Source organism: Moschus berezovskii, chromosome 10, assembly GCF_049115385.1.
Source record: "Moschus berezovskii isolate FMDL1 chromosome 10, NW_MosBer_1.0, whole genome shotgun sequence".
NCBI lineage: Eukaryota > Metazoa > Chordata > Mammalia > Artiodactyla > Moschidae > Moschus > Moschus berezovskii.
Window position 1 is genome coordinate 77,376,521 of NC_142469.1, and position 23,710 is coordinate 77,400,230.

Genomic DNA, 23,710 nt, shown 5'->3' on the forward strand with positions numbered 1-23,710 from the left:
AATACAATTCAGTTCAGTTCAGTCACTCAGTCGTGTCCGACTCTTTGCGACCCCATGAATCACAGCACACCAGGCCTCCCTGTCCATCACCAACTCCCAGAGTTCACTCAAACTCATGTCCATCGAGTCGGTGATGCCATCCAGCCATCTCATTCTCCGTCGTCCCCTTCTCCTCCAGCCCCCAATCCTTCCCAGCATCAGTGTCTTTTCCAGTGAGTCAACTCGTCGCATGAGGTGGCCAAAGTATTGCAGTTTCAGCTTTAGCATCAGTCCTTCCAATGAACACCCAGGATTGATCTCCTTTAGAATGGACTGGTTGGATCTCCATGCAGTCCAAGGGACTCTCAAGAGTCTTCTCCAGCACCACAGTTCAAAAGCATCAATTCTTCAGTGATCAGCTTTCTTCACAGTCCAACTCTCATATCCATACATGACCACAGGAAAAACCATAGCCTTGACTAGACGGCCCTTGGTTGGCAAAGTAATGTCTCTGCTTTTTAATATGCTATGTAGGTTGGTCATCACTTTCCTTCCAAGGAATAAGCGTCTTTTAATTTCATTGCTGCAATCAGCATCCACAGTGATTTTGGAGCCCCCCAAAATAAAGTCTGACACTGTTTCCACTGTTTTCCCATCTATTTCCCATGAAGTGATGGGACCAGATGCCATGATCTTTGCTTTCTGAATGTTGAACTTCAAGCCAGCCTTTTCACTCTCCTCTTTCACTTTCATCAAGAGGCTTTTGAGTTCTTCCCTTTCTGCCATAAGGGTGGTGTCATCTGCATATCTGAGGTTATTGATATTTCTCCCAGCAATCTTGATTCCAGCTTGTGCTTCTTCCAGCCCAGTGTTCTTCATGATGTACTCTGCATATTAGTTAATAACAATAATTAGTTATTATTAATCATTAGGTAATGATTATGCCAGTACTTATTGAGACACGTTCTAGGGATGCAAGGGTAAATGAGAGGAGACATAATTCTACTTTTCATGAAAATTGTAGTTTAGTGTTCAACAAAACTTCCTGTTTTTTGTTATGGAAACTTTCAAACATACACACATGTGCAGAGAACACTTTATGGAACCCAAGATACCTATTACTTGCTCTCAGTGGTTATCTCCACATGGACTCTGTATCCCACACTAGCCTGATTATTCTGAAGTAGACCTCAGACATCAGTTGTTTTATCTTAAAATATTTTAGTTTGTATCTGTTAAAGACAGTAATTCTCTAAGAAAGCTATAATACCCATTATTACACATAAATAGATGTTAATATAATAGTTATTTAATGCCATAAAGAAAGAATCATTGTTCTTGTTTATTTCACACCAAAACACACAACTTTTTGTAAGTTCCATGTTAGAGTGGTATGTCTATTAAATTTCTTTTAATTTAGGTTTTCCTCTTCATAATGCACGTGTATATATGTGCGTGTGTTGAGGAAACAAGATCAGTAGAATTTCCCTCTCTGGAATTAACTAATTGCATGCCCAAAATGTCATCTAACATATCCTGTTTTCTTTTAAATTTCTTATAAACTGTTAGTAAGACCTAGAGTCTTATTCAGATTCATTTTTTTTTCATTCTTTTTGTCAAGATTAACAGATATGGATGATTGCTAAATATACATATATTTTTAAAAAACAGTATATCAGATTTTTATTAAAATTAAGCATCTTTAGAACTCAAAAATTAAACATATGATTAAGTAATTTTTCAAATGTTATCTAAATTCCAGGAACTAGTAAGTGATTATAGCAAGGCTGCCGGATCCAAGATTTAGGTTAATGCAAATGTAATTGTGGTTTCAGACCATGAATTTTAGATCATTAAAACTAGGCTTGAACACATATTTATTAATCAAAATAGGAACCATTATAATCAACACATTTTTACCAATGAGAAATAAGTTTGTTTACCCTTGTAACATAAAAATCTGCACTTTGATATTTAATGAACACTTGGAAAGCATTTTCAGCCTCCAGTCAATCCTAAAGGTAATCAACTCTGAACACTCATTGGAAGGACTGGTACTGAAGCTGAGGTTTCAACACTTTGGCCACCTGATGCAATGAGTTGACTCACTGAAAAGACCCTGATGCTGGGAAAGATTGAGGGCAGGAGGAGTAGGGGGCAACAGAGAGGATGAGATGACTGGATGGCATCACCGACTCAATGGACATGAGTTTGAGCAGACTCCAGGAGATGGTGAAGGACAGGGAAGCCTGGCATGCTGTAGTCCATGGGGTTGCAAACAGTCGGACACATCTTAGAGACTGAACAACACCACCAACATACCAGTTATGAACTAGTGGAATTTGAAATTAAAAACACAATAACTTTAACACTAGTATCTCCCACAATTAAATACTTAGGTATAAATATAATAAAATATGAGCAAAATCTATATGAGAAAAACTACAAAACTCTGATGAACAGAATCAAAGAGGAACTAAAGAAAGGACAGGGAGCCCATGCTCACATAGGAAGACTAAATATTGTCAAATTGTCAGTTCCTCCCAACTTGATCAAGAAATTCAATGTAACCCCTAGCAAAATCCTAGCAAGTTATTCTGTGGATATAGACATACTGAATCTGTAGTTTATATGGAAAGGCAGAAGACTCAAAATATTCAATACAGATTTGCAGTAGATGAATACCTGTAGAGAACTGACACTACTTGATTTTGAGACTTATTGTAATCAAGACAGTGTGGTTTGGAGAAATAATAGGCACATTAAAAAAAGATAGGCACAATCAATGTAATAGAATAGAGAACTCAGAAATAGACCCATATTAATATAGTTAACTGATCTTTGACAAAGGAACAAAGACAATACAATGAAGCAAAGATAGTCTTTTCAACAGATGGTACTGCAACAACTGGACATCACATGCAAAGAAAAAAATCTACAAACCTCACACCTTTCACAAAAGTTAAGTTGAAATGGATCATACAAATGTAAAATGCAAAACTAAACCTCTAGAAAATAACATAGCAGAAAACCTAGATGACCTGGGACATGGTGAGGACATTTTAGATTTAACACCAAAGGCATGATCCATGAAAGAAAGTATTGATAAACTGGGCATCATTAAAATTAAACATTTCTTCTCTGTACAGGACAACGTCAAGAGAATGTAAAAGACAAATCACAGACTGGGAGAAAATATTTGCAAAAGACACATGTGATAAAGAACTGGTATCCTAAAGGTACAAAGAACTCTTAAAATTCAACAATAAGAAAACAAACAACCTAATTCTAAAATGGGCCCAAAACCTTAACAGGCACTTCACCAAGGGAAATATAAGGTGGCAAATAAGCATAGGAAAAGACACTCCACATCCTATGTCATTGGGGAAATGAAAAATAAAACTACAGAGAGACATCACTACACATCCAATAGCCAAAATCCAGAACACTAACACCACTCACTGGAGAGGATGGAGGGCAACAAAAACTCTCATTCATTGCTGGTAGGAATACAAAATGTACAGAAGACAGCTTAACAGGTTTTACAAAGCTTACTCTTACTATACGATCAAGCAGTTGCACCCCTTGACATTTACCCATAGTTGAAAACTTACATTCACACTAAAACCTACACATGGTATTTATAGCAATTTTATTCTTAATTTTCAAAACTTGGAAGCAACCAAGATGTCCTTCAGTAAGTGAATGTGTAAATAAGCGGCAGCAGTCCAGGCAATGGAGTACTATTTAACTCTTTATGCTATCAAGCCATGAAAAGACTAAGTGAAAGAAGCCAATATGGAAAGGCTACTTAATAAATAATTCAAACTAAATGACATTCTGGAAATGGTAAAACTGTAAATACAAAAGAGAGATCAATAGTTGCCTGAGGTTGGGGTGAGGGAAGGATGAACAGGCACAACACAGAGCATTTAAGGGTCACTAAAAACTTATCGTTAGTCTAAACCAAGAAGGAACCCTAAAGTAAACTATGCTCTTTGGATGATTATGAAGTGTCAATGTAGGTTGATCAACTGTAATGAATGTACCACTCTGAAGGGAGATGTTGACAGTGAGGGAGACTATGCACATATTGGGGCAGGGAGCAGAGGGGAAGAAGAAATTCAATTTTTCTGTGACTCTAACACTGCCCTAAAAAGAAATAAAGTCTTTTTTTAAAAAAAAGATGTCTAGACCATCGTGATGTGTGGCCTCATCCAAGTCCATTAACCTGCCTGAACCACAGTTTCATATTGATATTAAAAACTCTTCCAACTGAAAGTCCAAGACTGTGAGATCACTGATCGCAGTTTGAGATCACCGTATTCCAAAGCCACTTACCAACATCCTTTTATTGTTTTAAGACAGGAGTCTATGATTTATTATTTTTATACACAATCAAGTTCATTCTCAGCAAGCTGGAATCACCTCAGATACATTGAAGTACCCACATCATTTCCTTTGTTTTGAAGGAGATAAATAGTTAACATTATAGAAAATTATATTGCCCCTACCCTTATTCCATTTCCCAAAATCTCACTTGCTCAATTCTCAAAAAAAGTCTTGTTAAGTAAATTGTTTTCTGATAAAGTGAGGTTGTCTAGCAAACAAAATGATTTAAATATTTGAAGTCAAACTTGTTACTTTAGTACATTAAAGTAAGTACATTACATTTTTTTAGTACACTAAAGAAAGCAACAGGTTTATCATCATATTGTTAATTTTGAAAAATCTTTATAAAACTCTCATTTCATGGATGCATTTTCAGTAGAAACATGCCCATTTTAGCTATTTAAGAATTCATAACTTTAAAGCATGCATTTTTCCCTACAGGAAAATACCTGCTTGCCAAAGGGCCTTAGAGTTTCCCATTTTCATGAAAATGATAAATGATAAAAACCTATAGACTATCAAATATCTATAGACTTAAATGCAGTCTATTTGAACAGTCATTGGTTACTCCTGTTGTAGCCATGACCTCTATGGATCACATAAAGAAGCAAATTCACTGAATTTACTTCAGACCTGTCTTTTGGGTCAAATATCTTCAGGGCAACATTACTTGATAGGTCAGGGATCTGCTATCAGGGAATCACACTGGTCAGCCGGCAGGACAGTTAAAGTAGCCAGCAGGAATGATCACAGACATCTGCTCAGTCCTCAGGGAGGTTGCAAGCTTGTTTATGTTAAGAACTCTTGCTGTTAGACAGCAGAACAAACTTCTTTAGAATGTGTTCCCATAATACTCCCTAAGGCAATGACGCACAGCTGCAGAGAGGAAATAGGCTCTTTAATTTGTTAACCTGCCCAGAAAAGAAGAAAACAAAATGCTCAAAAGAGACTATAAAGAGATCTTTTTCTCTGGAAACAACTGAAAAAAGGAAACACTAAAAACTCTTCCATCACATAAAATATACATAAGATGGCTTATTTATTCCTTAGTATATATCCAAACATCAATTTGAATCCCACAAAACCTTTTTCTTCTGACTTTTTTGTTTTACCTCTTAGTGATCACATTGTCTAAAGACTGTGCCACCATAAGAACTCTAAATCATTACTGTTGAAAGATCCCATTTGGAAAAATTCAGAAAGTTGGGAAAACAGGCCTAAACTTCTGGCCAGAAGATTGAGGTTAAGATAAGGACGTGCTTTCCTTCAAATGAGGGTCCCAGACTTTAGAGTAGGAAGTTGAATATTTTAATCCAACTCCAATTTACAGCCCTTATCAAAACATTTTTTTAAATAAATGTTTTTCAGCTTCTATATTTTAAATGAATTTACCTTGGATATCATGAAATATTTCAAATGAAGTAAAACTTCACCATAGCAAGTGTCTTAAGCCAAAATCCAGCTACCAAGCTCCTTCAAGTTCTAAAAGTTGGCTATACTTGCTTCAGCTTTAAATTTTTTTTTTAAGAAATAGTTCATTGCAAATATAACTGATATTTTTTGACTGCCTCTCTTATATTTGATGTGAGTTTCCTCCTCCTTCTTAGCCTTTCCAGAGAAAATCATTAATCTAAATTTGGCTGTCATTCTCATGCATTTTTACACTATTGCAACATAGTATCTGGAGTTGCTTGGCATACCTTTCAGTTTTACATAACTGGTATCATACTGTATGCATCCTTCAGTAAAGTTCTTTCTTAATACTGTATTCAAGATTTAATCAAGTTGATACGTGCAGTTGTAGTCCATTCATTTTCCCTGCTGTACCATATCTATTGCAAGATACCTTACAATTTACCTATCCAAAGTTTTAATTTTTTTACTGTTACTCATGATGCTATGAACACTTTTGTACATGGTTTTTTGAGTACATGTACAACACAGTCTCTAGATTTTTAACTTTAATATTGTCAAAATACTCTTCAGAATGATACAGCGATTTACATTTTCACTAGACTCCAAATCCTAAGCAACACTAGATATTGCCAACAATGTAAATTTTATTAATCTGAAGTGTATGTTTCAAATTTAAACTCGCCTTTTTATTAGCACTCTTTCCATAATGTTTATTAGATTTCAGTGTCTATTCTAATACATTGCATGGGTTTACTGTATTTATAGGAGTTATTATTTCTGCATAATTATCTTTTGTAAGATATAGCAGTTATAAATACCTATTCCAAATTGTAGATTTTTTTAAAAATTTGTTCATGGGTGTTCGTTTTTCTGGATGAACAAAAAATTTTTAAATTAATATATCTCAATTTATCCATAGTGAAATTATTCCCTGTTTGAAGGTCATAAATATATTCTCTTAAATTTTCTTTTAATAATATTGTTGATCATATAACATCATTTTTTCAACCTACTAGGATATGTCCTAAATAAATGTTATATTAATTTCTTAGTACCTCATTGAAATTTTCACCTTTAAATTCACAACAAAGTTTGTTTATATAACTGATGTTATTTTTACTGTATTTGTTTGGCTTTTGTATCAACATATATTAATCTAACAGAATTAGTTGACAAATTTCATTCCTTTTACTGTTGACACATAGCATAGATTGCTTGTTCCCTGAAAGTTTTATAAAAAATTTCCCAGGCCTTTTTTGGAGAGAGAGGTTGGGAACCCCCTAGAATACTAAAATAGTTGTTTTGATTGTGTCAAGGTTCAATAGTTATTGTCTTTTTTATTTTCTATTCCAATACAATTATTGGAAATTCTTCTATAAAAATTATGGTTTTTATCTAAATATTTACCTTTAGACAAAATTTAGGAATAAAACTGTTAAAAATCATGAATTATTTTTAAAGTTGCATTCAGTTGAGTTCAGTCGTTCACTTATGTCTGACTCTTTGCGACCCCATGGACTACAGCATGCCAGGGTTCCCTGTCCTTCACCAATTCCCGGAGCTTGCTAAAACTCACGTCCATCGAGTCAGTGATGCCATCCAACCGTCTCATCCTCGGTCATCTCCTTCTTCTCCTGCCTTCAATCTTACCCAGCATCAAGGTCTTTTCCAAGGAGTCAGTTCTTCGCATCAGGTGGCCAAAGTGTTGGAGTTTCAGCTTCAGCATCAGTCTTTACAATGAATATTCAGGATTGATTTCCTTTAGTATAGACTAGTTGGATCTCCTTGCAGTCCAAGGGACTCTCAAGAGTCTTCTCCAACACCACAGTTCAAAAGCATCAATTCTTTGGCACTCAGCTTTCCTTATAGTCCAACTCTCACCACCTTACATGACTACTGGAAAAACCATAACTTTGACTAGACAAACCTTCGGCAAAGTAATGTCTCTGCTTTTTAATAAGCTATCTAGGTTTTTCATAGCTTTTCTTCCAAGGAGCAAGAGTCTTTTAATTCCATGGCTGCAGTGATTTTGGAGCCCCCAAAATAAAGTCTATCACTGTTTCCATTGTTTCCCCATCTATTTGCCCTGAAGTGATGGGACCGGATGCCATGATCTTAGTTTTATGAGTTTTAAGCCAGCTTTTTCACTCTCCTTGTTCACTTTCATCAAGAGGCTCTTTAGTTCTTCTTCACTTTCTGCCATAACAGTGGTGTCATCTGCATATCTGAGGTTATTGATATTTCTCCCGGCAGTCTTGATTCAAGCTAGTGCTTCATCCAGCCTGGCATTTTGCATGATGTACTCTGCATATAAGTTAAATAAGCAGGGTGACAATATACAGCCTTGATGTACTCCTTTCCATATTTGGAACCAGTCTGTTATTACATGTCCAATTTTAACTGTTGCTTCTTGACCAGCATACAGATTTCTCATGAGGCAGGCAAGGTGGTCTGGTATTCCCATCTCTTGAAGAATTTTCCACAGTTTGTTGTGATCCAAACAGTCAAAGGCTTTAGCATAATCAATAAAGCAGAAGTAGATGTTTTTCTGGTATTCTCTTGTTTTTTTGATGATCCAGCGGATATTGGCAATTTGATCTCTGATTCCTCTGCCTTTTCTAAACCCAGCTTGAACATCTGGAAGTTCTTGGTTCATGTGCTGTTGAAGCCTAACTTGGAGAATTTTGAGTATTACTTTGCCAGCGTGTGCTACCGCTGCTGCTAAGTTGCTTCAGTTGTGTCCGACTCTGTGTGACCCCATAGATGGCAGCCCACCAGGCTTCCCCGTCCCTGGGATTCTCCGGGCAAGAACACTGGAGTGGGTTGCCATTTCCTTCTCCAATGCATGAAAGTGAAAAGTGAAAGTGAAGTCGCTCAGCATGTGAGATGAGTACAATTGAGCGGTAGTCTGAGCATTCTTTGGCATTGCCTTTCTTTGGGATTGAAGTGCAAACTGACCTTTTCCAGTCCTGTGGCCACTGCAAAGAAAGTTACATTGGACTTTAGTAATGTCCTGTGCATGCATGCTCAGTTGTGTTCAACTCTTTGTAACCCTATAAACTTTAGCCCACCAGGCTCCTCTGTCCATGGGATTTTCCAGGCAGGAATGCTGGAGTGGGTTGCCATTTCCTCCTCCAATATTAATGTCCTATTTATGTTACTTTTGCATGTCTTTTTTCCACTTTATCTGTTATGTAAAATATTCTTCCTATCATTATCCATTTTAAAAACCATATTGTTGATCTAAAGGTTTCTTTGTTCTCATTTTGAGTTCCTGCTTTTCTATATGTAACATCATTTCTTCTTTCTTAGGTTTTTTCCCCACTCTTTTTCTATGCTTTGTGTAAAAGCTATGTTTATCTATTTTGTACGCACTCATTTTCTGATAAATGCATTCGAAAATCTAACTTTCCCTTTAAAGATCTCTCCTTAATTTTATTCAGACTCATTTTGCGGGGAGGATTTTGCTTTTGTTTTCCCTCCTCCTTCCTGTTTTTTCACTTTTGTCTCTTAGTGACAGTTTGCCTCTACAGGTGACACATTGCTTTTTTTTTTTTAGATTCTTTTCCCAGGGGTAGGGATAGTCCAATTCTAGGGTGATCAAGCCTAGAGTAAAAATTTTAAATTACACATATTTATCTTTCTGACAAATCACTAATAATAGTACTCAAAAGGTTAAGAAAATTACTCTTTATTTCCTGTCTTATGAAAAACTGATACACAAAAACCTTCACATGTAAGAAAAAGAATTTGAGGGGAAATGACAAAATAACTTAATGATTGCTGTTATGCTTTTCAATGTTTTGTATATATGTGTTGATAATTGACCACTTGGCTGGGATCGCTGGCCAGAGAAGAGAAAGCCTAGGGCTAGAATCTACTGCAATAAAAAATAATCAGGTACTATCTCTAGACACTTGCCACTGCAAAATGAAAAAAAAGAAAAACCCATGGTCTCTAACAATGAATGCATTGTCTAGTTAAGCTATAACAATCTTTCAGTCATAATGCATATGAATGAGGAAATAAAGCTTATTTTAGCAAATAATGTTTATATTTGAGCATAATTCTTTGGGTTATATCTATTCAAAAGAGACCTATAGAAAAACAGAAAATAATATGTATAACCAGAAAAACGGACGTGAAGAAGATGTTTGTGTTAATAATGTCAGAAATAGCATGTATTTTATTTTTGAAACTCACTTAGAAACATTACAAAAAACATACTATGAAGAATTTAAATGCAAGTGATTTTTTGACTTTTCATAGAAATTTTAATGCTTCATATTCTTGAACTTCAAATTACTTTAGTCTCTTTTATTTACAGGTTTTTATGGTACTTTTCCTAAGTTTGGAACCAATGTTTCAGAATAAATTTTTGCAATAGCCTTACAAGAAAAAAATACAAACCTAGCTTTTTGTGTGATGCAATTTGACCACTTTTGAATTCTGTCTCTGTCACTTGACTGAGGTAGTCATAAATTTCACTTTGTGGTATCTACACAAGATATTTTTGGTGTTTCTGGTAGTTTATTTATCCAGGTATTCGACTCTGTGCGACCCCATAGACGGCAACCCACCAGGCTCTGCCATCCCTGGGATTCTCCAGGCAAGAACACTGGAGTGGGTTGCCATTTCCTTCTCCAATGTATGAAAGTGAAAAGTGAAAGGGAAGTCATTCAGTCATGTCCAACTCTTAGCGACCCCATGGACTGCAGCCTACCAGGCTCCTCTGTCCATGGGATTTTCCAGGCAAGAGTACTGGAGTGGGGTGCCAACTGTTACTAAAACACAACCAGCTTTGTTTCATCTATCAGCATTCTCTTGAATTTTAATTTCTATGGTAAGATTTTTAATTTCATGATATATTTAATTATTTTTAGTAAGTTAAGTTTTTACTTGTATCATTCTGAGTTTTCAGGTACAGTTTACTTGGTTACTTAAATCTATGGTCTCCCTTTCGTTGTATTCTTAAATTTTTTTTTTTTCAAAATTTATTTATTTATTTTTACATTTCAATTGTTTAATATGAACAATCAGAACTAATTAACAGTATAACAATATTTTACAACTGAAATAATTAAAATAAACCAGAAAATTACTACATAAAACAGGTCTGATCCAGCTTATTTACTTTCTATAATCTCTTCAGTGCTGCAAAACCATTTATTTCTTTTTTTTTTCTTTCATGTTTTAATAAACACTTCGTCTTTTTGTATTGCTTTCTTTTTCATCACAATAATAGAAATATAACACCATATATCACTGTAAAACACATTTCCACATAAATGCTGATAAGCACAAATATTTTTCATCATTTACATTTTAACTGTAATAATATATGGCAGGATTAAAGCTGCCTCCATCATGTGTCTAACTAACCTTGCTGTAATGAATTTTTAAATGTAATGGTTTCTGTCGCAAAGTAAAATCGTACATAATGTCTAGTGACACAGTACGCTGGTGGATGGGTGGTTTTGGAAAATGGAAATGCAACTTCATTTTTAATTAGATTTATAAATTTCACCACCTCCCCCTCCAGCCAGCTTCCCAACCCTCCCTCCCACCACCATTATTTATTTATTTATTTTTTTAAATGAGGCTTTTAATTAATGTTTGACAGAGCTGATTCAAGTTGAACAGACTAAATTTCTTTAAACAAACTTGCTTATACTCCAGAGTCCTTTAAAAACTTAATAGCATTTATACATTGAAGGTATTTGATTTTCTTGTAACTAGCACTTCAAATGCAACAAGCATTTGAAGCAACAAGCATTTGACCCAACAAGTAAAACTTTCTACAGTTCATAACTTTTATAAATAAAATAAATTAAATGTACAGTGAATAAGTTCTCTGAAATATTTCAATATTTCTGCAGGTTTAGTAACATCATAAAATACATTTCAACTAAAATTCACAAATCTAAAAACCTGTTAGGCATTTTTAGGTGTTTTAAGTTGGAAATGAAGACCAATGTTACATCATAATATGCCAATTACAAATAGTACTTCAAATAGCAAATACTACAGTTTGTCCCAAACTTTAAAAACTATTCATGAACTCAACACTGAACTATTGATGGCTATGAGAATTGTTTCCTAGACTTTTTGAAAATTTCAACCCATTTACTTTTAAGGTAATTATTGATAAGTACGATCCTGTAGCCATTTTCTTTATTGCTTTGGGTTCAAGTTTATACACTCTTTCTGTGTTTCCTGTCTAGAGAAGATCCTTTAGCATTTGTTGGAGAGCTGGTTTGGTGATGCTGAATTCCCTCAGCTTTTGCTTGTCTGTAAAGCTTTTGATTTCTCCTTCATATTTGAATGAGATCCTTGCTGGGTATAGTAATCTGGGCTGTAGGGTATTTTCTTTCATCACTTTAAGTATGTCTTGCCACTCCCTTCTGGCCTGAAGAGTTTCTGTTGAAAGATCAGCTGTTATCCTTATGGGAATCCCCTTATGTGTTATTTGCTGCTTTTCCCTTGCTGCTTTTAATATTTGTTCTTTGTGTTTGATCTTTGTTAATTTGATTAATATGTGTCTTGGAGTATTTCGCCTTGGGTTTATCCTGTTGGGGACTCTCTGGGTTTCTTGGACTTGGGTGATTATTTTTCCCTATTTTAGGGAAGTTTTCAACTATTATCCCCTCAAATATTCTCTCATGGTCTTTCTTTTTGTCTTCTTCTTCTGGGACTCCTATGATTCGAATGTTGGAGCGTTTAACATTGTCCCAGAGGTCTCTAATATTGTCCTCATTTCTTTTAATTCGTTTTTCTTTTTTCCTCTCTGTTTCATTTATTTCTACAATTCTATCTTCTAGTTCGCTTATCCTGTCTTCTGCCTCTGTTATTCTACTGTTTGTTCCCTCCAGAGTGTTTCTGATCTCGTCTATCGCATTATTCATTGTATATTGACTCTTTTTTATTTCTTCTAAGTCCTTATTAAATCTTTCTTCCATCTTCTCAATCCTTTTCTCCAGGTTATTTATCTGTAACTCCATTTTGCTTTCAAGATTTTGAATCATTTTCACCATCAAAATTTGAAATTCTTTATCAGGTAAATTCCCTATATCTTCTTCTTTTGTTTGTGTTGGTGGGCAATTATCTTGTTCCTTTACTTGCTGGGTATTTCTCTGCCTCTTCATCTTGCTTATATTGCTTTGCTTGGGGTGGCCTTTCCCTCTTCTTGCAGTTTGTGGAGTTCTCTTTATTATGTAGTTTCTTCACTGTGTGTAGGGTTGGACGGGTGACTTGTCCGGGTTCCCTGGTTAGGGAAGCATGTGTCGGTGTTCTGGTGGGTGGAGCTGGATTTCTTCTCTCTCCTTTAGAAGGCAATGGGCTGCTTTTCTGGGAGCCTGATGTCCTCTGCCAGTATTCAGAAGTTGTTTTGTGGACTTTACTCCGTGTTCAAGTGTTCTTTTGATGAATTTGTAGGGAAGAAAGTGGTCTCGCCGTCTTATCCCTCCGCCATCTTGTTCCTTCCTCCCCAGAACACTGGATTCTTATATTTCACTTGGTCGTGGAGTATCTCTTCCCAGCTGCTCCAGCAAGGTGCAGCCGCTGTACCTTACCTTGGACGAGGGGTATCTCCTCAAGGTCGCCCCTCCTGCTCCGAATGTGGATCAGCTCCTCTCGGCCCTCCGGTACCCAAGCAGCCACCGCCTCCTGGACGTGGCACAGTTCCTCTCGGCCACCGCCCTAACCCTGGGCGCGGGGTAGCTCCTCTCAGCCACGACTCTGCACGTGGTTGGTTGCGCCGGAGCCGGGCGTCTCTCGCGTCTGCCGTATTCTTAAATTTTTGATGATTCTGATTGTGTGCTCAATTTTGTGGCTGAAATTTTGATTATATTATCTGTTGTATGTATTTAGCACAATCCAAAGAGAATTAAGGTTTGTAATAAGGTGCTGGAATTTGTGCAGCAGCCTGTTTGAAGAGATGTCCTAGAAGAAGCAGAATGTGTCCAGGGAGACAAAGTACATTAGTAGCTGGTCTTCTGGGTGTGGGGACACATCCTTCTAGGTCTTGCCAACCACCTGGAGTTCTGCCTCTTTTTCTTAAACCCAAGCTCCCACATACTGATGCCTCTAGGATGCAGATATTCTGAATAGTTAAGAAATAATGAACCAGGAGTTTGACCTCCCAGAACACTTTGCTGCTGCTGCTGCTAAGTCACTTCAGTCGTGTCCGACTCTGTGCAACCCCATAGATGGCAGCCCACCAGGCTGCCCCGTCCCTGGGATTCTCCAGGCAAGAACACTGGAGTCGGTTGCCATTTCCTTCTCCAATGTGTGAAAGTGAAAAGTGAAAGTGAAGTTGCTCAGTCATGTCTGACTTGTAGCGACCCCATGGACTGCAGCCTACCAGGCTCCTCCATCCATGGGATTTTCTAGGCAAGAGTACTGGAGTGGCTTGCCATTGCCTTCTCCGGGAACACCTTGCTACTATACCAAATAATTCCCCCAAGAGTTACCTCTGCCTCTGTTTCCTCTCTATTTACACCCTCCAACTTCCGCCCACATTATCTGCCTCATGTTGCTCTACTACTGTGTACCTTTCATCATTCAATTATTTCCCATGGTTTCCAGTCAATGAAATGTTTCCTTTCTATTTTTCTAGTATAGTTCTGAATTAATTTTTTATTTTGTAGGTACCATATGACACTTGATTAAGAATGTGGACTCCAGGACTTCCCTGATGGTGCAGTGAGTAAGAATCAATCTGCCCATGCAAGGGGCCCTGGTTTGATCCCTCGTCTGGGAAGATTCCACATAGTGCAGAAAGCCTAAGCCTGTGCACCGTAACTACTGAGCCCAAGGGCTGCAACTTCTGAAACCCACATGCCTAGTGCCTATGCTCCACAACAAGAGAAGCCACTGCATTGAGAAGCCTGCATGCAGCAACAAAGAGTAACCCCTGATCACCACAACTAGAGAAAGCCCACTCAAAGCAATGGAGACCCGGCACAGCCAAAAAAAATTTTAAGAGTATGGGCTCTGTATTCAGACTACCTGGGTTGAATTTTGGCTCTACCATCTCCTGTGTAGCCTTCAGTAAGTTTATTAACCTCTCTGTCCTTCAATTGCCTCAAATGTAAGATGGAAATCAAAATGATCCATGAAGCTGCTATGAGGATTAAATATATTGGCATCTAAAATGCTAATAACAATATTTGGTTCAGAGTGTAGTATGATTCTAAAATATAGTTTTATTAAACTTGCCAAGCAAGGAAGATCCATTGTCAGAAACACACCCTTTCCAAACAAAACCTGAAAAAAATGTTCGATACATTCTGGGCAAGCACATAAGATTTTGAAGAACTGTATCAAAAATAGGAGACAATTATGAATGGCTTCTAGATTCAAGCAAGAGTGCTTTAACATACCTGGCATTCTGATACGTTCCAGGTTAAAGCTGGTTTGTTTTTGATATTGTTGATATGACCTCAAATAGTAAAAGAACAAGGCTTTCTGGTACTGCATCCTTGATGCTCACCAGCTGGAATGCTGTGGATAATGCTTAATAAACTTTACTTGTTATTACTATTGTTATTGTTGCCATTTAAGTGAACATTGCCACCTATGCTCTTTATGTGGCCTTTGTGCCCAGTGACCCTGGATAAGTTACTCAACAGCTTTCAACCTCCTTTTTCTCATTAGCAGATGGAGATAAAACAATACCTATATCACCAAGTTATATTGCCATGAAGACTAGTAATAATATGCTTAATTGCACTATCATGAAGGTTTTTCATTAATAATTATCCTGTTTTGGCTCAAATGACTAAAATATCTTTTGGAAAACACAACTGTCCTTGACTTGGCTTGTGGCCAGCCAGGCTTACCAGGTGGAAAAATGTACTGTCAGATAAGTACATTATCAGTTAATGTTCAGTGTAATAGTTCATTTATTGACCCAACAGGAAGTGCTTGCATATTATTGTTGTGGAATATTTCAGACTGCTACAGTTTCCATTACAGAAGTCTCTCCCTTATCTGTGCTTTTTCTTTGTCATTTCAGTTATCAATTCATGGGTCAATTGTGGTCTGAAAATATTAAAAGGAAATAAACATTTCCAGAAAAATAAGCATTTCATATGTTTTAAACTGCAAACTGTCTGAGTAGCATATTGAAATCTCTGCCATCTCGCTCCATCCTGCCCAGGACATGAATTAGGCCTTTATCCAGTGGGTACTAATCATTAGTCATCTAGTTGTCTCCATTATTGCAGTACTGTGTTCAAGTCACCCTTATTTTACTTAATAACATCCCCCAGATGCAAGAATGGTGCTGCTGGCAATTTGAGAAGACATAAAATGTTTCCTTTAGATGAAAAGGTGAAAGTTTTCAACAAGGGAAGAAAAAAATAGTATTCTAAATTTGCTGTGATCTACAGTAAGAATAAATCTTCTGTTCATGAAATTGTGAAGAAAGAAAAAAGAAAAAATTTTAACTCATTATTGTTTTAATTGAGAATTTTCTTTAATTTAAATTTATTTATTGAACAATGGGATACATGTATATTTTTCAATTTTGGTTTCCTCAGGGAATATGCCTAGGAGTGGGATTGCTGGGTCATATGGTGGTTTTATTCCTTATTTTTTAAGGAATCTCCATACTGTCTTCAATAGTGGCTGTATCAATTTATATTCCCACCAACAGTGCAAGAGCCTTCCCTTTTCTCCATACCCTCTCCAGCATTTATTGTTTGTGGACTTTTTGATGATGGCTTTTCTGACTGGTGTGAGGTGATATCTCATGGTAGTTTTGATTTGGATTTCTCTAATAATGAGTGATGTTGAGCATCTTTTTATGTGTTTGTTAGCCATCTGTATATATTGTTCGGAGAAATGTCTGTTTAGGTCTTTTTCCCACTTTTTGATTGGGTTGTTTGTTTTTCTGGTATTGAATTGTATGAGCTGCTTGTATAATTTGATAATTAATCTTTTATCAGTTGTGTCATTTGCTATTATTTTCTCTCATTCTGAGGGTTGTCTTTCACCTTACTATAGTTTCCTTTGCTGTCAAAAGCTTTTAAGTTTAATCAGGTCCCACTTGTTTACTTTTGTTTTTATTTCCACCACTCTAGGAGGTGGGTCACGGAGGATCTTGCTTTGTTTTATGTCACTGAGTGTTCTGCCTATGTTTTCCTCTAAGAGTTTTATAGTTTCTGGTCTTGCATTTAGGTCTTTAATCCATTTTGAGTTTATCTTTGTGTATGGTGTTAGGAAGTAACATGTAGCTGTAGGAAGTAACATGTAGCTTTTACATGTAGCTGTCCAGTTTTCCCAGTACCATTTATTGAAGAGGCTGTCTTTGCCCCATTGTATATTCTTACCTCCTTTGTCAAAAATAAGGTACTCATAGGTGCATGGATTTATTTCTAGGCTTTCTATCTTGTTCCATTGGTCTATATTTCTGTTTTTATATTACAGTATTTCTGTACCATACTGTTTTGATGACTGTAGCTTTGTAGCATAATCTGAACTCAGGGGTGTTGATTCCTCCAGCTCCATTCTTCTTTCTCAAGACTGCTTTGGCTATTCGGGGTCTTTTGTGTTTCCATATGAATTGTGAAATTTTTTGTTCTAGTTCTGTGAAAAATGTCATTGGTAATTTGATAGGGATTGCATTGAATCTGTAGATTGCATTTGGTAGTATAGTCATTTTCAAAATGACTTAGGTTGCAGGGGTTCTGGCAGCACCAGGTACTCAGGGGAGTTTGCAGCTAGGGCAGCAGGAACTATAGTGCTCTAGAAGGGTATGGCAACCAATATTGGCCAATACACTCCATTATTCTTGCCTGGAGAACCCCCCTGACACAGAAGCCTGGCAGGCCATAGTCTACAGGGCTGCAAAGAGTTGGACATGACCAAAGAGACCCTGTGCACATAGATGCAAGACTTTTTTTGCCTGTGGCAGCTCTGCCCCAGTGAGAGTTGAGCGTGAAGGTGGCACACTGGGGACCCTGGCAGTGCCAAGTGTGCAGGGACACTGACTGCCTCTGCTGCAGGAGTTATGCCCCTATCAGTCTTTTTCCAAGCCTCTCGTAGCTGGCGATCAGAAGGTCTCTTTGGCCAGTCTTTCTCCATAGCTCCGCCCATTCAGGCATTTAGAGGGCTCCCCTGCCTGGGATCTTTCTCTGTTGTTCAGAACATGAGGCACATAGAGACACCCCCCTGGCTGGGGTCCTACTCTGTAGATCGGCATGTCAGGCACTTAAAGGGGCACCCTGAATGGGGTCCTACTCTGTAGTTCAGTGCATCAGGCATTTGATGGGCCAGCTTCTCATTGTTCAGCTTCCATGCTGGCGTGTGGGGTGAAAGAGGCTATGGTGATGGCTTCACCCCTATGCACGCATGACTCATCAGTATTGCCTTGCTTCCATGGCTGCCCGGTTTTCCTCCACAGGCATTTCCTGCCATAGTCTCCTCTCTCACATCCCCTTAATCCCGCTTTCCATAGTCAACAGCAGCCCTCACCCAGTGATTTCTCCACAATCCCTGAACTCCAGCTCCCAGCCACTGTGCCTTCCAGGGGATCTGCAACCCTGTCCAGGGCATGTATGGCTGCGGGAAGGGCTGTCTGATTCTCATCCCATTTAGGCTGCCACAAATCAGCTGTTTCACTCTCACCCTTAAATGTTTCTCCTCTGACTCAGACAATTGCCCTGCTATGGGGATAAGACCCCTGCTTCAGTTCCCCCATCCACCAAGGGCAGGTGCAATCCTACTAACCCTCCTGTTTTTCCCCATAGTTCCTTTGTCCTACTGAGTTTTGCATGGTTCTATATTTTCTTTTCTGCTGGTCAGGTACTCCTGTCTGCTCTCAGCTGGTATTCTGCATGCAATTCTGTGTCTGAGGGTGTATTCTTGATGTATCCATGGAGAGAGATGTACTCCACGTCCACCTACTCCTCCGCCATCTAGTTCTATCCATGAGAAATTCTTAAAGTTATTCCCACTGGGCATGATACAAGCTTCATTAAGACAGAAAAGGCATTAAGTTTATACAATAAGATATTTTGAGACAGAGACCACATTCACATAATTTTTATTACAGTATATTGCCATAATTATTCTAATTTATTATCAGTTATTGTTGTTAGTCCCTCATTGTGCCTAATCTATAAATTTATATAAATTTATAAATTAAACTTTATCATAGGTATAGAAAAAAAGAGTATATATAGGGTTAGTACTGTTCATGGTTTCAGTCATCCACTGGGGGTCTTGGAACGTATTCCCCGAGGATAAAGGAGGACTACTATATTGTCTGAAGAAGGAAATGGCAACCCTCTCCAGTAATCTTGCCTGGAAAATTCCATGGACAGAGGAGCCTGGTGGAATACAATCCATGGTGTCACAAAGAGCTGGACACAACTGAGTGAGCAAACAACTATACTGTCAGATGGGGCGTTATCCTGCTTAAGCTGTATCAGCCTAAAGTAGTGGCAGTCAGGTTGTCACAGCAGAATTAAATGGTTGCCTAGGACAGTGACCCTAAGATTAGGATAACCTATGTATATGCAAAAGATACTATTTATTTATTAAAACACTGTTTTAAGACAATACTTTCCCAGGTCTTTATTTCCATTTATGCTCTTTCCTCAAAATGATCTGGCTAAGGATCCATGACAGGGTCGTTATGGAAGCAAGACCCCCATTTTCCCTCTTGTCCTCCCCCTACTATCCTTTTTTTATGATTGCCCACTTTCCCCTTATAAAAGGGGAAAAACACACTCCCTTATAAAAACACATCCAGAGGGGTACATACTTCAAGGATATCAAACCAAAGAACATTTTGAAACAATGGTGTTTTGGGGTAATGTCATATTCCACTCAGGTAGTTTTAATATTCAACTTTCAACAACATTGCAAAAGAATCTAATCAATATATTAGCTGATGAATTATTAAAATTCCTTCACTGATGGACAACTCTGTGATATTTGGCACTAAGTCAAGAGTAAGTCAAAGAACTGTGTTAGTGCTGTAAAATCACCTTCACATTTTTATTCACATGGTTTTTTTTAGTGTTTACATATATGAATATTTAAAAATGAAACAGAATTGATACTGAGTTCTATCTCATTGTAGCACTAAGTAATATTCCCACAGGGATATGTGACAATGAAAATAAGGAAAGCCCAATCATCTCACTAAGAACTACATTCCTAATATTTTACTTTTGGTCTTAATAATTAGCAACATTTTAATATACTCTATATTTTTTTAATTATTTGTTAATAATAATTGTCATAACAACTCAATCATAAAAGCAAAACATTTAATACATAAAGCTTTGTAGTCATAGAAAAGTTGAAAACTTTTAAGTTTCACTTTTATTCATTCCAAAAATGTTTAGCCAGTATCTACTTTATGTCAGATCCTGTCTCAAGTCCTTGGAATTCAGAGGTGACCAAACTGAAAAAAAATTTCTACTCATACGGAATTTGTATTCTAGTAGGTAGAGTTCGAAGAAAAACCAACCAGCAAGTGCATATAAAATAAAATGACAGAGATACATATTTTTATGCCAGAAGACTATGATAGGGTGTTTTAAGCATAAAATATATTAGAGCAATATTCTGTATGGAAAAATCAAGTTTAAGAAAAAAAAAAGGAAGATTAAAGAGTTTGATTAAGCATTTTTTAAAATAGATGATGGTAAGGATTCTATAGCTACAACCTTATATTCTACTGGAATATTAAAAAAGAGTGATAGAATTCTAAAATCTTATTTTATGAATTTTTTACAATATACTAGAAATCTCACTCTTCAGAAATGATTAAAAATGTAGATGTCTTCTTTAAAATCTACAAGAGAGCACATGTGAGCAGATTTGAGGACACTGGATAGAACACACAAGTTCTGAATCTTAGTGCCTAGAATCTGAATGGTATTAAATCTGATTAAGTTATATGATGAAATATTACTTAAGGACCTGAGTATGAATTGAAGTTCAGTTCAGTTCTGTCACGAAGTTGTGTGCGACTCTGTGACCCCATGGACTGCAGCACACCAGGCTTCCCTGTCCATCACTAACTCCTGGAGCTTACTCCAACTCATGTTCATCGAGTTAGTGATGCCATCCAATCATCTCATCCTCTGTCGTCCCCTTCTCCTCCCACCTTCAATATTTCCCAGCATCAGGGTCTTTTCAAATGAGTCAGTTCTTTCCATCAGGTGGCCAAAGTATTGGAGTTTCAGCTTCAGTATCAGTCCTTCCAGTGAATATTCAGGACTGATTTCCTTTAGTATATAGATTGGTTGAATCTCCTTGCAGTCCAAGGGACTCTCAAGAGTCTTCTCTAACATCACAGTTCAAAAGCATCAATTCTTCAGTACTCAGCCTTCTTTATAGTCCAACTCTCACATCCATACATGACCACTGGAAAAAATCATAGCTTTGACTAGACGGACCTTTGTTGGCAAAGTAATGTCTCTGCTTTTTAACATGCTTTCTAGGTTGATCATAGCTTTTCTTCCAAGAAGCAAGTGCCTTTTAATTTCATGGCTGAATTCACCATCTGCAGTGATTTTAGAGCTAAAAAATAAAGTATCTCACTGTTTCCATTGTTTACCCATCTATTTGCCTTGAAGTGATGGGACTAAATGCCATGATCTTAGTTTTCTGAATGTTGAGCTTTAAGCCAACTTTTTCACTCTCCTCTTTCACTGTCATCAAGAGGCTCTTTAGTTCTTCACTTTCTGCCATAAGGGTGGTATCATCTGCATATCTGTTATTGATATTTCTCCCCGCAATCTTGATTCCAGCTTGTACTCCATCCGGCATTTTGCATGATGTACTCTACATATAAGTTAAATAAGCAGGGTGACAATATACAGCCTTGACATATTCCTTTCCCGATTTGGAATCAGTCTGCTGTTCCATGTCCAGTTCTAACTGTTGCTTCTTGACCTGCACACAGATTTCTCAGGAGGCAGGTCAGGTGATCTAGTATTCCCGTCTCTTTAAGAATTTTCCACAGTTTGTCGTGATCCAAATAGTCAAAGGCTTTGGCGTAGTCAATAAAGAAGAAGTAGATCTTTTTCTGGAACTCTCTTGCTTTGTCAATGATCTGAAGGATGTTTGCAATTTGATCTCTGGTTCCTCTGCCTTTTCTAAAACCAGCTTGAACATCTGGAAGTTCATGGTTCACATACCGTTGAAGCCTAACTTGGAGAATTTTGAGCATTACTTTGCTAGAGTATGAGATGAGTGCAATTGTGTGGTAGTTTGAACATTCTTTGACATTGCTTTTCTTTGGGATTGGAATGAAAACTGACCTTTTCCAGTCCCGTGGCCACTGCTGAGTTGTCCAAATTTGCTGACATATTGAGTGTAGCACTTTCACAGCATCATCTGTCAGGATTTGGAATAGCTCAACTGGAATTCACCTCCACTAGCTTTGTTCGTAGCACTGTTTCCTGTGGTCCACTTGACTTCACATTCCAGGTGGCTCTAGGTGAGTGATCACACCATCGTGGTTATCTGGGTTATGGAGATATTTTTTGTATAGTTCTTCTGTGTATTCTTGCCACCTCTTCTTAAATCCAGACTAAGATGGCAGAGTAAAAGGATGTGCACTCATCTTCTCCTGCAAGAACTCCAAAATTACATCTCACTGATGAATTCTTTGGTTTTTCCTAGATATTTGCTTTATGCTTATGTCAAAGCAAATGGTTTGCTTGACATTTGAACAATAAATATCCTCTTAATGATATAGTGATAGAGCAACTCCTTCTGATGTTTCATTGAAAACTATTTAACAAAACTTCAAAAAAACAAACAAAATTTAGGTATTCTGAAGATATTGCTAAATTACTTAGGGAAAAAAAAGACCTTCCTTTATTACATCATTATTTAATTTGGAAATTACCCTCAATGATAATGGAAGATTTTTTGTGTAAACACTTGCTGCATTCCTCAGATTAGACAGATCCTAATAACTGAGATGCTGAGGATAAATGAAACCTTACACACATATTTGTTATGGTTCTGAACATCCAGTACTGCATTAACCTAACTCTTTTGTTGTGGGTTTCTACTCACAGTAAAAAAAATTATCATGGGTGAAGCTAGGAGAACTTGTCTCCATCTAGTGGTCAGTGTATTGTACTAATACTATGATTCCAAAATCAAAACATTATAAGCATTTTGTTTTCTTAATTGTTGGGAAAAATGACTCTAACCAAGATACTACTGTTATTTTCTAATCATATTTATCAAACTTGACAAGTAAATAATCAGATAGAAGATACATAATCTTAAAATAGGTATATTGAAATATATGGCTTGACTATATTGTCCAAAATTCCATGAAGCTATTTCTCTGCTACCCCCCAAAAAAGAATTTTTTCTTATAAAATATAATTTCATAATTCACTAAGGTACCTTACTCACCTTGATACAGAGAGATAAATTAAAAGTTTTTCTTTCATTCTCATATCAGGCATTTAATTTTGATACCTACATGTAAAGTAATACTCATCAATATATACTAGAGGGAGATGACAGTGTTTAGGGCTGCTTTTAACTAACAGAAAGAAAAGTGTATCTATTTAATTTTAAAATATTACCCACCAAAGAAAGAAACTAATTCCTAATGGGTATCTTCATCATACCTAGCATTTTCTTTGTAACAATGTGCTATTCTTTATAATGATTTAATTTTTTTTCTTTTACCTCTTTTTCTGTAAGCTCATTAGAGATAAAAGATTAGGGATAAGAATAAAAATAACATATTTATTAAAATTGTATTATAAAAGTAGCACCACTTTTTTTGAGGATGTCACAACTTACAAAAGGTCTCATACAGTTTGTATTGTTACCCCCATTTTTATTTAACAAACATATTAGGTGAATCTCCTGCCTCATTAAGACCTTAGTAAGACTGGTTTTTGTTTTAGGTTGGTGCAAA

General features: G+C 36.9%; 1 long non-coding RNA gene across 1 annotated transcript in view; it reads left to right on the top strand.

The window, feature by feature from the left end:
• The window catches only part of LOC148776337 (uncharacterized), a 109,676-nt gene extending 93,864 nt beyond the window's left edge, over positions 1 to 15,812 (top strand). The window contains exon 3 of the long non-coding RNA XR_016038439.1: positions 14,436 to 15,812. This is a non-coding gene — a long non-coding RNA (uncharacterized LOC148776337). The remainder of the gene's footprint in view (positions 1 to 14,435) is intronic.
• The last annotated feature ends 7,898 nt before the right edge of the window (positions 15,813 to 23,710 follow it).